General features: G+C 43.1%; 1 long non-coding RNA gene across 5 annotated transcripts; it reads right to left on the reverse strand.

The window, feature by feature from the left end:
* Nucleotides 1-8,033: 8,033 nt before the first annotated feature.
* Nucleotides 8,034-15,857, reverse strand: LOC124678142. 5 transcript variants are annotated; one of them, XR_006994346.1, is made up of 5 exons: nucleotides 15,324-15,857; nucleotides 10,230-10,622; nucleotides 9,903-10,138; nucleotides 8,824-9,703; nucleotides 8,034-8,340 (listed from the first exon to the last, which is right to left on the reverse strand). It is a non-coding gene; the product is annotated as an uncharacterized LOC124678142 (long non-coding RNA). The 5 variants fall into 5 exon arrangements; XR_006994349.1 differs by having other exon boundaries at nucleotides 8,824-9,794; XR_006994347.1 differs by having other exon boundaries at nucleotides 8,824-8,932; nucleotides 9,006-10,138.
* Nucleotides 15,858-16,257: the final 400 nt, after the last annotated feature.

Genomic DNA, 16,257 nt, shown 5'->3' on the forward strand with positions numbered 1-16,257 from the left:
CGGCAAAGGTCCGAGCGCACGGCAAAGAGAGCGCGCACGGCAAACGCTCGAGCGCACGGCAACGACGCGCGCGCACGGCAACGAGCCTTTGCCGTGCGGTTTGGTCGAGCGCACGGCAATGTCTTCTTTGCCGTCGAGGGCGTTGCCGTGCAGATGTTGCCGTGCGTCGACGCACGGCAAATCCTTTGCCGGGCAAATAAGTGCCTTTGCCGTGCGAATTGTCGCACGGCAATGAATTGTTTTCCCGTAGTGTTAGACAGCTGAAATTTCTCGGACGTTCAGGGGTTGCCGACCTATAATTGGGTTTGGAAAATGCAGGGAGTGTTCAAAGAATAATTAATACAGTACAACCAAGAAGAGAAATGAACGCAAGTGTGTAGGAATCTTTGATGTGATTTTTCTTCTGGTCTGGTTCGATTTATTGGAGGCTAGCGCATGGCGCTTCTCACAGAACGGACCATTCTCTTTGTGTTTTTCTGGCCATCGGCTTTTTGTCCCGTCAACAGTTTTTGCGTTCGAGTGGCTATCAGAGTAACATACGTCAGCACTCAGGAGAGTCCCGATCCGGTCGTAGAAGACAAGATCGGCAAGGACGGCCTCGAAAGCGAGCCGAGCTTGCACGAGAACTACATCTCTCCGAAACGGTGCCATCACCAACTCGATCGGCCACGACAAACCAAGACAAACGGGTGTTACGGTGACATGGTTGGACAGTGAGATAACCTAATATTGAATGATGGAGGGTTTATGACGATGGCAGCGGCACCAAACCTAGATATTATTGAAGATATTTATATTCAAGCCACATCTTTCACCAAATTAGATTTTACTTACTACCAAACTCTGTTGCTCATTTGTTAGCTAAGGAATGTGATACCGAATCAAATGTTTGCCTTGAGGATCCATCGCTCTTATTATTTCATTGTTAATTGACGATTTTAAGTGTTATTTGATTAATAAAAGACCGTAGTAGAGGTATAGAGCTCTGTTGCTTTCCCTAGAAAAGACAGATGGTGACAAGAGTATACTCGATACTATGCATCGAGGGCAGCACCGACCGACCGTCTTTTTTTCTCCTCCTCTTGATTCAACGGGCACTCTAGAGGTTTCAATAATCATACTTACCTAATAATACACCGGAACTACCACTAAGATATTTATTCAACCCTATGTTGTAGAGATCTCCGACATGATACTTAAGGCTACCAACAGATATACAAGAACACACATACATAAAACACTATCCGATTTTTGTGCAACCATGAAAAAATGTTCAAGGAGATTCTTGTTACAACATACAGTTTTAAAATTGAACAAACTAACTTTCATTACATCACTATAGCGAATAACACTACTTCTCATGTTTCCAAACATAGGTACGTGGTTAACTATGACAACGAAGTAAAAAAAAGTACACTAAGATATGATATAGATTTAAAATAAGCATAAAATTTTAGTATAACATATACAAATAGAGCAAGGCTAAGATCGACCTACCAACAATATATGTGTCAACACTTTGACAATCCAGAAATGATGAAGGGATCAACTCAATTAAGATGTAACTACTTGTGGTCAAAATATCTTTTAGATGCCAATACATAAGATTATACGGAACATGATGCTTCTCATACGCGGAACAACCATCATCCCGGGTACAAGCAGCATGAGTGCCCAAACTAAGTATGATGGATCTTGCGCAAACACGCTAGAAGAGGGCCGTAGAAGGTTGAATATGTGTTATAATGATGTAGAATTGATCCACACGTCAAGGGAGGTACTGAAGGGTTCGTAGCATAGAAAACAAAAAATTCTACCGCAAGAACGAATAAAACCAAGATCCAATCTATGGGAAAGCTAATATCTAATCTATGAGATCGGAGCAACGAGATAGACGAGAGACTAACCCTCAAAGATCCAAAACCTTAACGAGATCTGATCTCGTGGTTGATGAAGGGTTCCTTCCGATGCTGCGATCCGGCAACACTTCCGTACTCGGTCACACGTACAGAGTCAATGAAGACCTCTCCCCCCCCGTTTCAGCGGGCAGCGGAGGTAGTAAATCCCCTCGGAATCCCACCAGCATGACGACGTGTTGGTGGTGGCGGGGGAGATATTCCTAGCCGGCGCAGGAGAGAGGAGGGAGAGAGGGGCGGCTAGGGTTGGGTGTATATTGGCTGGCCTGCCCCCTCACCTCTATTTATAGAGGGAGGGGCGGCCAAGGCAGCCCCTTGGGTCCCACCAGCACAGGGAAGGAAAGGGGGAACATAAATCATCCCCTTCCAAGTTTGCTTCCCCTTCCAAATTTGCTCCCTCGATTTTAGGGATTTGATTGTATCCTCTGGGATTTGATCTTATCCCTAGGAGGGCTAGCCGACTGGGCCTTAAGGGCTTGGTGCCCATGGCCCCTTAGGCCAGGCTGCACTCCCTTGGCCCATGTGGACCCTCCCGGGGTGGTGGGCCCAATGGTGGCCCTCTAGAACATTCTAGAAGCTTCAGTCAAACACTGAAACTTTTTCCGAACCCCGGAAAATAACTTCCCTTATATGAATATTATTCTCTGGACCATTCCATACCTCCTCGTGATGTCCTCGATCCCATCCAAGATTCCGAACAATATTCGGTCTCCATATCATATTCTATATCTACTTGAACAACATCGAACCTTAAGTGTGTCACCCTACGGTTCACGAACTATGCAGACATGATCGAGACACCTCTCCGATCAATAACCAATATAGCGGGACCTGGATATCCATAATGGCTCCTACATATTCAACGATGACTTCGTGATCGAAAGAACCATAAACATACGATACCGATTCCCTTTGTCGCGCGATACTTTACTTATCCGAGGTTCGATCATCGGTATCTCCATACCTAGTTCAACCTCGTTACCGATAAGTACTCTTTACTCGTACCGTGATATGTCATCCCTTATGACATAATCACATGCTTGCAAGCTAATTGGATGGTATTCCACCGAGAGGGCTCATAGTATATCTATATGTCATCAGGATGGACAAATACCACACTTGATCCATGCGCTTCAACTCATACTTTTAGAATACTTAATGCCACCTTTATAACCACACATTTACGAAGTGACGTTTTATGTCATCAAAGCATCTATCCGGTGTAAGTGATTAACACGATCTCATGGTCGAAGAATTATGTTACTATGTATTGAAAGCTTGTAGCAAAACGAACTTAATGAGTTGATCTTATACTATGCTTACTATGGGTATATGTCCATCACATCATTCACCTAATGATATGGTCTTGTTATTAATAACATCCAATATTCATGATCATGAAACTATGATCATCTATTAATCAACAAGCTAGTTTAACAAGAGGCTTACAAGGGACTCTTTTATGTTTACAAAACACACAAGTATTAATGTTTCCGGTTAATACAATTATAGCATGCGATGCAAAAAAAATTATCATAAGCACAAAGATATAATAATAAACACTTTATTATTGCCTCTTGGGCATATCTCCAACAGGTACCAGTGGCGGACGCAGGAAAAAATTGGAGGGTGGGCACACCTCAATTTTTTTTTGCGACTCCCCTAAATGTGATAAACTTTGCTAAATGAGTAACATATATAGCCAATAGATTATCAACATTGAAGTTCATTACATATATATATGAAATGTGCAAAATTACAATACAAATGGCTTAAAACATGAAGAAAGTCTTACATGATGGATAGCATAAATAGAAAATGATTCTAATACTAGGATATTGCCAAAGGCAAACATAGAAGCCACTGAAAAACACTAGCACAGAGAGAGCGGGTGACCGGACACGGAAAGGTCTATCCAACTCCAACCTGCAGGAGGGCCGAGGGCGGAGGCGGTGAGCAGCTCGGCCAGGAGAGAGGAGGAGATCGGCGAGGGCCCGACAGGAGGTCGGCGGCAGGGAGATCTACCGCCATCGTGTGACCCAGCGTCCCGACGAGGAGAAGGGGCGGGGATCGACCTGACCGCGCGAGCCGGTGAGGAGAAGGGGCAGGGATCGACCGCCGTCGCCCGTCGGTCGTTCGCCGGCAGGGAGATCGACCGTCGCGCCGTCTCTGGAGCCTGGCGGAGTGGTCGAGCGGAGAAGGGGATTGACCACGAGTTCGTTCTGGTCTTTCTCAATGCCTTTCCATGTTTGTGTGAGTCAGAAATTTAGGGTAGTAAAGCAAATTCACAAAATTTGGGGTGGGCCACGGCCCACCCTGTAGGTCCGCCCATGACAGGTACCATGGGTGATGCACTCACTGAGGTATCTCGGTAACTCCTACTAACTTTTCATCGTGGACGCCACCGGGGTGACAACTCTTAGCCCTATTTTAGGTTGCACAAAACGAGAGCAACTCGATTAATGTACATAAGTCCGCCCACCCACCGTACCTCAAATGTACATAACTAGAAAAAAGACGAATGATGTCAATAAATGTCTCGTTATAGTTGTTATGTAAAAGTAAGACATAAGTGGCATATGTACAACCTCCATGCTTTATCCCCATTATTTGACATATTGGACTTTAATTCCTTCCTACTTTCTCCATTATCGCACTAACCCATCTCACCACCTTTGTCCCATTATCTTCATTTAACCCTTTCACACCTTCCTCGGTACCAATTCCATCTTCATCGTTGGAACTTCATTTTATCTTCCCTAAGATGCCTTATCGATCCACCTAGTGCCCAACCATCATCCATGGGTGTCGACACCTCAATCCGACCAACCCACTAAACCCGAGGACATCGATATCATCTGCTGCCAATGAGTTTCTTCCCTCTCTTCTTTCGTTCGTCTGACCTCACCCCCTCACTCCTCATCTTGATGGAAAGATGTACGATCATTCGTTGACTGGTGATGACGTGAGAACGCTCCTGCGGCTTAGGAATTTCAAAAGAGAGCCCACCCGTTTGTCTTGTGGTACCTCAGATGATGCCACGTGTACTTACATTCATGAGCCCACCTCCTTAGCCACCATCTTTCGTCAACGGCAACTACACATAGGGGGTGGAAGAGGTGGGTATAGCGGTAGAAAGCCCCCTCCCTCTAGTGTTTGCATGTCTGGTTATCTGATCTCGCATATCCGATCCTCGCAGCCGCCGGATTCGGCCTTTCCGCATTTGGATTCAGCGGAGTGGCACCATGAGCACGGATAACCATGGTGATTTGATAACAATTGCTTATCTTTCTCACTAAAATAGCTAACCTTAAATAATATATACTACGACTATCTATAAAAATATGCCCCAAGTTCATCTAAAAGATGTATCTAGAAAGTGTATAGATACATCTAAATTTAAATAAATCTTCAACAGCTCTTCTTAGGGAGTATATTTTCCTCATGCTCAACTACTCCTAACAAGTGAGACACGGCAAATTCGTAGGTTACAGGAACCTTCAATACTACGAGACACTGGAACTACCACTAAGATATTTGTTCAACTCTATGTTTTGGAGATCTCGGTCATAATATTATAGGATGTAAAAAAGTATGCAAGAACACACATATACACACACACACAAATGCATTTGCATACTCTACACAATTTGTATGCAACTGTGAAAATAGTTCAAGGAGAGCATGCAATTTCAAAATTGAACAAACAAACTTCCATTGCATCAATTATAGCAATAACTAATGTTTCAAAACATCATTACTCGTTAACTATGACAACGAAGTCAAAAAAATACCAACACATGATATAAATTTAAAATAAGCATAAATTTTAGTATAAAATAAATGAATAGAGCAATGCTTCGATCAAACGAAGGAATGGAACAAACTCGATTAAAATATCAACATCTATAGTCCAGATCTCTTTGAGATGTCGATACACGGAACAACCATTCTCACGGGTACGAGCCGCGGGGGCGCTCAAACTTGATATCCTCTAGGAGTCGAGGTATCTTGCGGAAACATGATACAACGGGTCGTAGAAGGTTGGACATGTGTTACCATAGAAGGTATACTTAATAAGGTATCTTAGTAACTTAGAGTAACTTTTGATTGTGGTTGTCGCCGGCGTGACAACTCCTAGCCCTGATTTAATTTGCACAAAACAAGAGCAACTCGATTAGAGTGTAATGTACATACCTCAAATGTACATAACCAACAAAAAATGAATGTTGTCTATAAATACCTTGCTATGGTTGTAGGCATAAGTGGCATATGTACAACCTCCATACTTTATGCCCATTATTTGACATGTTCGACATTAATTTCTTTCTACTTTCTCCATTATTGTTCTAATCCATCTCACCAAATTCGTCCCGTCATCTTGCTTGTACCCCTTCCCTCCTTCCTTGATACCAATGCCATCTTGTATTGTCGGAACTTCTCTTCCCCTTCCATAAGATGCCTTGTCGATGCCGCCTAGTGCCCAACCATCATCGCTCCGTGTCGACACCCCAATCTGACCAACCCGCTAAACTCGAGGAAGTCAATATCATATGTCCAACCACCTGTGAGTTTCTTCCTTCTTTTATTGTCCTTTTGATCCTCTCACTCATCATATTGATAGAACATGTATGACTGTGATGATGATGTGTGAACTCTCACGTGGTTTAGAATTTTCAAAAGAGAAACCCCACCCGTTTGTCTTGTCGGATCTCGAACGATGCCATGTCTAGCTATATGATCTCGCAGCTCCAATCCTCACCACCGTCGCCTTTCCGCATTCGGATTCGGTGTAGTGGAACCATGGGTATGGTGATTTCATATAAATTACTTATCTTTCTCACTGAAAATAGCTAACCGAAAATATCTATACTCCTACATTTTCCTCATGCTCAACAACTCCTAACAAGTGAGTCATGGCAAATTCCACAGGTGACACCAACCTTCAACATCACGAGCACTTTCTTCCTTCCATTGTCAAGTTCGGAGTAAGGGTCAGTATCACTGTAGCAGCACAGGGCTCCACGCAGCAAAAACCCAAACAATTCCGCACTTTTCCTATGTACCTTGCGCCTTCCCCCACACAGTCCCGTGGTGCGCTGCAGTTGCGTTTGAATCATTCAATTCTCCTCCTCCTTCCCCTCCCCTTCCAATTTCTCCAGAGCATCACGCACCCAGAGTCCCAAACCCTAGACGCACGCACCCTCCCTCGGCTCATGGGGTGCGCGCACGGCAAGTGCTGCCTGCCGCGGGCCGGCGCCGGCGGGCAAGGATGACGAGCAGCGGGAGGCGGCCTTCCCGGCGGGCGCGGCGGCGCCACCCTGGGCCGCGCCGCGATGCCCGGAGCCGACCTGGTGCTCGAGTACGCCACGCTCACGGTGGACGGGCTCTACCCGGACTCCCCGGGCATGTGCATCTCTCTTGTTGCATAGATCTCATAGTTTAGATCTTGGCTTTTTTCCTAGGTTGGATCTTGATTTTATTTGTCCTTGCGGTAGAATTTTTTTCTATGCTATATGAACCATACACTTTTCTCTCTCCTTTCGTCTCTCCCCTATTATACTTGCTCCTTAGTTAGCCATGCATGTGAATCAGGCTAGCCATTTAGTTTCCTCCCAGGCATGTGCGTGGTGCCAAGCATATGCGCGTGGGGTAGCGGAAAAGTTAGGACGGGCAGCCATGCATGCTAGTGATTAGAGCAAAATGTTGCATACATTATGTACACTAGTGGTTGGGGCGCCCCTTGGGGCGCCTCCTCACCGGTCCTCTGCGTCCCAATTCTAAAACTGGTATGCAGTAACAACAATAATACAAGAAGCAGTCTTTCTTAATTTCTTCTACATGCAAGTGCATGTGTGGCTCTCAAATCAGTAAGGGTAGCTGCTAAAATTCATGAATGCTACAGGTGAGCGAGAGATATTACATTTAAATAAATAACTCGGATTCGTCACTAAAACCGTGTCTTCAATAGAACGATACCTGATGCAAAACTACTGAATTATTAACAGAAAACAAATCAAAGAGAAGAACATTGCCCGTATGTTGGTGAGTCAAACTGGGAAGATCTTACTCTAAATAGAGTATACATATACATATGCCAAAGTAGCAAACAACACATCATCATGAACCATAAGCAATTGTCCTTTCATGCAAATATTGTATTCCGTTTTAAGAGTAAAATCTCTTATTACTGAAGTGAATAAATATCTGAAAGCTAATAACATACACAAAAAACTGTAACAAGGCCATGGGCAGGAAAGCTGGAGTCTGAGGGGTTTGACTGGATATGTTGGTGGCATCTGCCGTGTTGGCGCATCCATCATCTGGTTGCTTTCCAAGAGAAGGACAAACAATGGATTTCATATGAAGGGCGAGCCCGCAGCTTTCATTGCCACCTGCTGCGGTGGTCGACACTGGACAGTGTCTGCAACAGAGACAAAACTTGACACATTACACAAGACATTTTTGTGGCTAAACTGTCGTAACATGCATACTGTGTGTAGATTTTGGCAATGAGGCATATGACCTATATCTAAGCGCTAGGACCAAGATGAGCAGCCCAGAAATACAAGGAATAGGAAAATAAAATAAGTTGACGCATAACACATCAATTGTGATAAGAAAAATGGAGCTTTCTTCCTAGAACAAATTACAGAAAACAAAAATGCTTTCAAGATTCAGTCATGCCACTAAAGATCGTACGAGTATGAGTCTAGAGTGCTCGTATGATTCACATACAAATAAAATTACAGTGCCTTGTTACGTAGTTAACAGGTTTAAATGGTAACACGTAACAAAGCAGGAAGTTAATTACAGTGCTACGAATGTTCTGAACTTCCAGACGACCTGGTTTGCCAGGATTTTTCCACGATGCAAACTGATATTTACCAAGTTTACTACTACTTACCTCAGCCATTGTTTGAGTAGACTCATCACACGATGGTCTAACATGATATAGATAATTGTATATTCCTCCTTCTCCAGCTCTAATTAGAATGGGTTGTTTGCAGAGATCCCTGTATAGAAATAATAAAGCCAAAGTTCATTCATTTATTAACGCGGCAAAATTAACATGCTGACATAGACAACCTTGTTCTCAGCGCTCATGTTACCCTACTGTAGCCTTCGCCACTAAGTGATGTGCATCAACTTCCAATGTTGTAGCGCTGCACTATCGGGCAGGTTCATAATATACTTGATCCATGTAAAGATTAGATTGTTATTTTCAATGCAGGCTTTCAGATATGTAGCATCCTATAAACATGGATCAACTATATATATAGTTCAATATCACCATTGTGAATTATGAAATGGAATAAACAATAAATTGTACATAATAACATTTTAAAGGGAATAACCCCATTGATTTAAGATAATAGATTGTTACAATAAATTAGAATAAACCAAGGGATAAGTTCTAAGGAAGCAACTACCCAACACTGGATCGAAGTTTTCAAGCAGCAGATCACATGGACTGCAATACAAGTAAATATAGTTCCATCAAAACAAAGTCCTTGTTCCTAAGCACATAGGTTTAGAAGGAAAGATATTAACAAAGTAGTATAAGGGGTGAATCAAACATCAGCTTCTTGCAATGTATACAATGCCTCAAGCCTTGTGTCACTGATAGATGGACCAGAACCAGTTAATTTTGCACTAAGGGGCAAAGATATATTTGACTGGTACCTGAGCTTCCTAAGAACAAAGCCAAGCTGATTCGCACATCGTAAACCAATATCATCAGGTGATATTATTTCCTAAGTTTCTTTGAAGTTAAGCATCCCATCCTGCAAAAAACAAATGAAGAGAGAACTGAACTGTAATGTTCTATTATAGAATGGTAATATGGCGAAGGTAAAAATATGTCCATGAGAACATCTGGCAGTGAATCAAAATTAGCACATGGATAAGTTATGCATGGTAACTGAGAAAGGAGGATGAATGCACAATGCTAAATAGTGTCATATCATGCAAAGAAAAACTAACCATCACTATTAAATGCCAAACTGAAAACTTAAACGGTCATACTGCTACAAGAGGCTGCAAATTCAGGTACATGATGAATTCCCCTTGCATGACCGAAGACATTGGCATCGACTGGGCACTGACAGGAAATAAAGCCTTACAGCCAATGCTTCCTCGATAATCTTATGATTCCTTCTTTATAGACTGCAGTCTCTCTCATAACGGTGAATAGTATTTCCATGTTTGTCACCAAATACCTTCACAGATTGAAGTCGCACCACATTAAAAAATAGAGGGCCTGTGCAAATTGACAGAAGGATTGTGAAAAGACTGATATCAGAATGTTACCTGAACCTCTGCTGGCCTGGGTTGAGTAATATACTTCTCAATCAACAGTGTGTTTATGTTGAATAATTTTGCAGCTTCACGTTGAGAACTTGGTACAGAATCTACAAAGTCATCAGGCCTTGAACTATTCTCATCCCCTTCAACACAAAGATCAAGAATCAATAGAAGAGCATAGATGACAGAATACTTCATTTAGATGAGCAACGTTATAAATGTGCTCTTATGTTCGATCACACAAGAGATACTACAACTGCATACACAAATGTGTTATATTTGAAGTTTAAGATCTCTAAAATATTGGCATGACATATTACACAACAAAGAACTCTACACTATAGAGGAAATAAGATGGCCAAATAACTTACTGACATTCCAATGAGTCTAGAAAGAGGCCTTATCATGCAAAAAAACAGTGTATCATCATATTCATACTACACTCGGGTGTAGTTACACCCACGCGTGTTTCTCATAATCTGGAGGGTATCTATCATACCGAAGAGTATGTATATGTAGTATGAAGTATATAAGACTATTTTGGAAGTATATATACTACTTTGTAGGCAGTATCTACATTTTTTTACGTAGACTAATTTTTTACGTACACATATGCATGTATTTCGTATATATACTGCAAACTTGGTGCTCATTTATATTTTTTCACCAAACTCAGTTTGGAATATCTTAGATATAGTGTAAGAACATACTCAAACCGATAAAGTATGGTATATACTTCTGTATGGTAGTATATGCGACGTGGGTGTAGTTACACCCAGGAGTAGGAAGTATTTATCCTATATATATATATATATAAGTATTTATCCTATATATATAGGATAAATACTTATATATATATATATATATAGGATAAATACTTCCTACCCCTGGGTGTAGTTACACCCATATCTAATATACTACCATACAGAAGTATATACGATACGTTATCGGTTTGAATATGTTCGTATACTATATCTAAGATACCCCAAACCAAGTTTGGTGAAAAAAATTCAAGTGAACCCATAGTTTGCACAATATATCTGAAATACATGCATATGTATACGTAAAAAATGAGTCTACGTAAAAAAATGTACATACTTCGTACGAAGTAGTATATATACTTCCAAAATAATTTTATATACTTCATACTACATATACATACTATTCGGTATGATAGATACTCCCTACATTATGAGAAACGCGCGTGGGTGTAACTACACCCGGGTGAAATAGTGGGCTACCATGGTGCATAGCTATGCACACCAATCCAACCGTTAGATCATCTATAGGGAGCACAAAGAGAGCACATGGTGTTAGTCCATTACACATGCATGGCATTCTCCTCCGTTATATTCAAATCACTTCCATCCATTTGATTCATGATTGCAATATTATTTTTTATTGAGACCATCCCATAGCTGGCATAGGCTGCCAACGGCAATTTCACTTCCCATTTGATACCAAAACAACAAGCCATTTGTAAAGAAACCTAATAAAACAAGTACATCCATGGAACGTTTCTACCACATTTTGATACCAAAACAACAAGCCATATGCGCTGGAAGGAAAACACGTACGCACCTGACCATGGAACGTTTCTACCACATTTTGTACCAAAATAACAACCAAAATGAGACACACATTCCCAACCAATTTGACAACGGAGGAACGGTACGGTCCGTTACAAAACAACAAGCTTGCCATGGTATGGTCGGTTTTTATTATTCAGCGTCCAGCTAGCAAAGTGAGAAAATCCATGGTTGCCCATTAGGCCGAGGTTTTGAATGGTAAGAAGAAAAAGGAGTCGGCCCCCAAAACACACACATGATTTGTGCAATTCAATAGCCATTTACCCATTTTCTAAATTATGTGCTGGATGGAAACAACCATAGCCGAGAGCAATTGTCGTTTTGGTTTTTTTATGTTCACGGTCCGCAACGGTCTAACCCATAAAAATTTTCCACTCCAATTATGAACCAAAACGACAACTGCTTACGGTCACGGTCCGTGCTAAAACGACAACCTAGGTACGGTCACGGTCCGTGCTAAAACGACAACCTAGTCATGGTAGTGGACCAACCTTTCCAAAATATCACGGCGATGATGTCCCGACGTGCGTTATTAGCACCGACGAGAAGCGCCACGAGACGGCCTACGCCCGTATCGTAGAGCAGCTGCTGCGGCTCGACACGGGCGGCGCCTTATGAATTTTTCATGCCGCCGGCTGACGAGAAGGAGGAGCAACATCTCAGTTTGGACGATCTGTTGGATGATATGGTGGTCTCCATAATTGTTGATGTGGCTGCATCCGTCAGGTCGCTGGCCGGCCTAGCAGGGGCTACCATGCGGTAAGATCCTCGTACAAGACTCTTTCTTTTAAGAACGCAAGAACAATAGATTATCGTCTCTTTTTTTTATGCTACTGCAGGTGCAAGAAATTTTGGAAGGTAGGACAGAAGAGTTTTGTTCTCAAGAAAGCTTCACAGCCGTGCCTCACCGTCCGTGCAAGAGGTTGATCAGTTTTGGCTAACTGATTCTTGCAGGGCTGAGCGGACTCAAATCCTCTCCAGGTAGTTGTAGTTCGCTCATCAAATCTTCTCCAGGCCAAGCTCGGCGCCGGCAACGTTAAGATGATTGACATCAATAAGCTGAGAAGGAGAGATTCCAAGGCACCACGACAACCTCGTCAAGCTCTTCGGCTACTACTCCAACAACCCCGACATCAACAAACTGCTGGTCTCGGCGGCAGCCTCGAGAACCACCTCTTCCGCCGGGGCATAGCAACCAGCCGCCACTGTCGTGGGCCATGCGAGTGGCCGTCGCCGCCGACGTGGTGCGTGGGCTCGCTTTCCTACACTCCCGTGATGTCATGTTCCGGGACCTCAAATCCTCCAACGTCATCCTCAACTACGAGTCCGACCACCGCCCTCGGTTCCGTTGTGGGATTGATGCGGCTGCCGAGATAGTTCAGCGCCGGCAGTTGGATGGGGTGGTGCGTGGCTCGTCTACTTCGGCCCGTCCAACCACCATGTGGCACGGTCGCTCGCCGCATCCTGCCGTCCACCTTCGCAGAGTTCAGCAATCTTCACATTGCTCTTTGTTCACGCACCACACGCGACCGTCTGGAGCGGCCGCGATCACCAGACGCGCTCCAGCAAGCGGCTCTGGCTCCGCCGCGAGCATGCGCTCGTCCGTTTTGATCTCGTTCATCATTTTTAGTTGACTGTATTTTCGCATCCCTTGTTCTATTTCCTACTGTTCTCTTGGGATCTTTGATTGTTTTCGATTGTTTGTGTTTTTCTATTGATTCTGCCTAGTCGATTACCTACACTAGCAGAACACAATATTTACCATCCGTTTTATCTCCCAACCTAGCACTCCACAAGCTATGAATTTTTTCACGGGTCGATGTGGTCGTGCTTCCACTTAGCTCGATAATACGCGCTCCAAAATGATTCAAAAAAGGAGGAAAAATACCAGCACTTTCCACCCTAGCATGAAATATTTTTACACATGTGATAGTATGCTAGTAAGGAACAATATGTGGTAATACCGCATGCATTTTTGTGATTCACTGATTTGTTTTGTCGAAAAAAGTTCAAACTCACAAACCACATTCGTTAATGGCGCTATTCACTGGCGGAGAACAAACCCTAAAGGACAAGGCGATTTTCATGTTTTCACAAATACATTAATCACAGATTTCTGCGTAGCATGCATAATTTTGCTAATGTGCTATAACAACTACAAACAAGAGAAACAAATATCAAATTGTATAGACTGTAGTCTATAATTGATCCCCGTCTTTTTGTGACCATATAAACACCTAGTGTGTTTATACACCTAGTGTGTTTATATTTTCATGTTCTTCATCCATTTGAACATCTGATGGTTGATCATAATTTTCGTGTTCTTCATCCATTTGAAAACAATAACACCAGTTACGCGGGTTCAAAGGAACCTAGCTACATGTACCCTGCATACAAATAAAATATCAATACCGTTCTAAAACGACAAGTGAGCATCGGTTTGGATTCTGCCCGTTGGAAGTTGGACCTAGCTGCAATTTTTTTGCATGGGGAAATACTGGCAGATCTTGTGTACCATACCCACGTCATTCTGTCATAAAAACACCAAAACAGCAAAGCTGGCTTCAGCATGGCCTCCATGCCGTAGAGATTTGTCAATTTGGAAAAAAGCTATCAACACTTGCGTTGTTCACAAAAGGAGCTACCTATAGGTTCCGTGCAGACAAAAAATGTCGTTGCCGTGCCAAAACGATAAGCAAACATCGGAGGAGCAGCCGTGGCCGTTTTATAACCATGCAAAATCCAACCAAAACAACAACCAACTCTCGGTATGGATGACCGTAAAGACTAAAACTTGTCAAATGCCTACCAAAACAACAACCAACTCTCGGTATGGATGACCGACCCTAAAGACAAAAACTTTTCAAATGCCTACCAAACCAACAACTTAATGACTGCACGGTGCATCTCTCGTGAATAATTGTTAATTTTGTAGTGGAGGACTTTTTTTTCCAAGGTGGACCGAAACAAATTTGACATTATTTCACACGAGATGCAAAAAAAAAGTGTCCATACCGTATGCAATGTTTGGGAAAAACACAAAAAAAGGCAAACTTTACCTAGTGCGACAGCCATACGTTATGTAGGTTGTCGTTTTGGTAGAAAAACGACAACCAAACGTCGGTAAGAAAAATTTTTGGAAGGACAGCTACACACACCTACCGTCAAGGTGAAAAAATGTCGTTTCAATCCCAAAACGACAAGCAAACATCGGTAAGGCACCACACGGCTATTGTTTACGTTGGGAAAAAAATTCAAACACCCATGAAACACTATAACGGCCGTTACATGATATGACGGCTGAATACTTTTCATCTGCACCTGGGAAGAATTGGAGCCACACTATCCAACGGTTGGTAGGCTATGCACAGCTATCACCCTAGTTAGAAAATCCGCGTCGATATATATATATATATATATATATATATATATATATATATGTTAAAAATAAAATGAAACTGTAATTTGCATATATGCTACAAATACAACACATAATAAACCTCCTCCGCACCTTACATGCTAATAAACAAATTTTATGAAAGCACACAGTCCACTCAATCATGTTCATCAGACAATGGAATTAGATCTCTGCAATTATAAGGTTTTAACCCCTATCTAAATTAAATATGACCAAAGAGCTAGACCTAGACACTGACTGCACTGACATGGCTGCTCTCTTCCGAGGCCGAGGATCTCGATGTCGCATGGTTCTCCATGCAGCCCTCGTGCTCCACCACCGCCATGGCTCCGATCTACCGCCACCTCATCACCACGGAAACCTAGCAGGACAAAATCACACCTGCGACTCTTCCTTGGAAGGCGAAGAGGCCGGAGACGTAGAGGGCGGCCCCGGCAAAAGCGGTGAGGTGGATCAGGCGGAGCTCGGCCGGCGTCCGAGAGCCGCTTCCCCGCTTTCCAATCAGGCCCGGTGCGTCGGGGAGGACGCACTGACCACCGCTCACCGTTCCTCCCCGCCGGCTGCAGGCTCGTCCTGCTACTCCTGATAGCCGCCGCCGCCAGGAAGAAAGGGGCGGGAGAGAAAACAGGGTCTCGCTTGCCGCGGAGACCGACCTTCGTACCCTCGCAAACGAGCTCACCTCTGTGGTCCTGCATCACGACTCCCCGGACGATCGTTATGACCGCCTCACTAACAAGAAGCTCTCGAACAAAAGTGTCTATGTCAATTCTTTCAGGCATTTACGGACAGACGAGGCTGCTGAACAAGTTTGGAGGAGTGCGGCCCCTCTGAAGTGCAAAGTTTTCGGATGGCTTGTGATACGTCCAATTTGCATCACTATTTTATATCATAATTTGCTGTTATTCATTGATATATTTCATATTGTGACACAATACTTATGTTATTTCATCTATTTTGCATGTTTCATCATTATTGGAGGATCGAACACCGGAGCCAGGATTCTGCTGGAAAAAGCACCGTCGAACGC

This window comes from Lolium rigidum, chromosome 7 (assembly GCF_022539505.1).
Source record: "Lolium rigidum isolate FL_2022 chromosome 7, APGP_CSIRO_Lrig_0.1, whole genome shotgun sequence".
NCBI lineage: Eukaryota > Viridiplantae > Streptophyta > Magnoliopsida > Poales > Poaceae > Lolium > Lolium rigidum.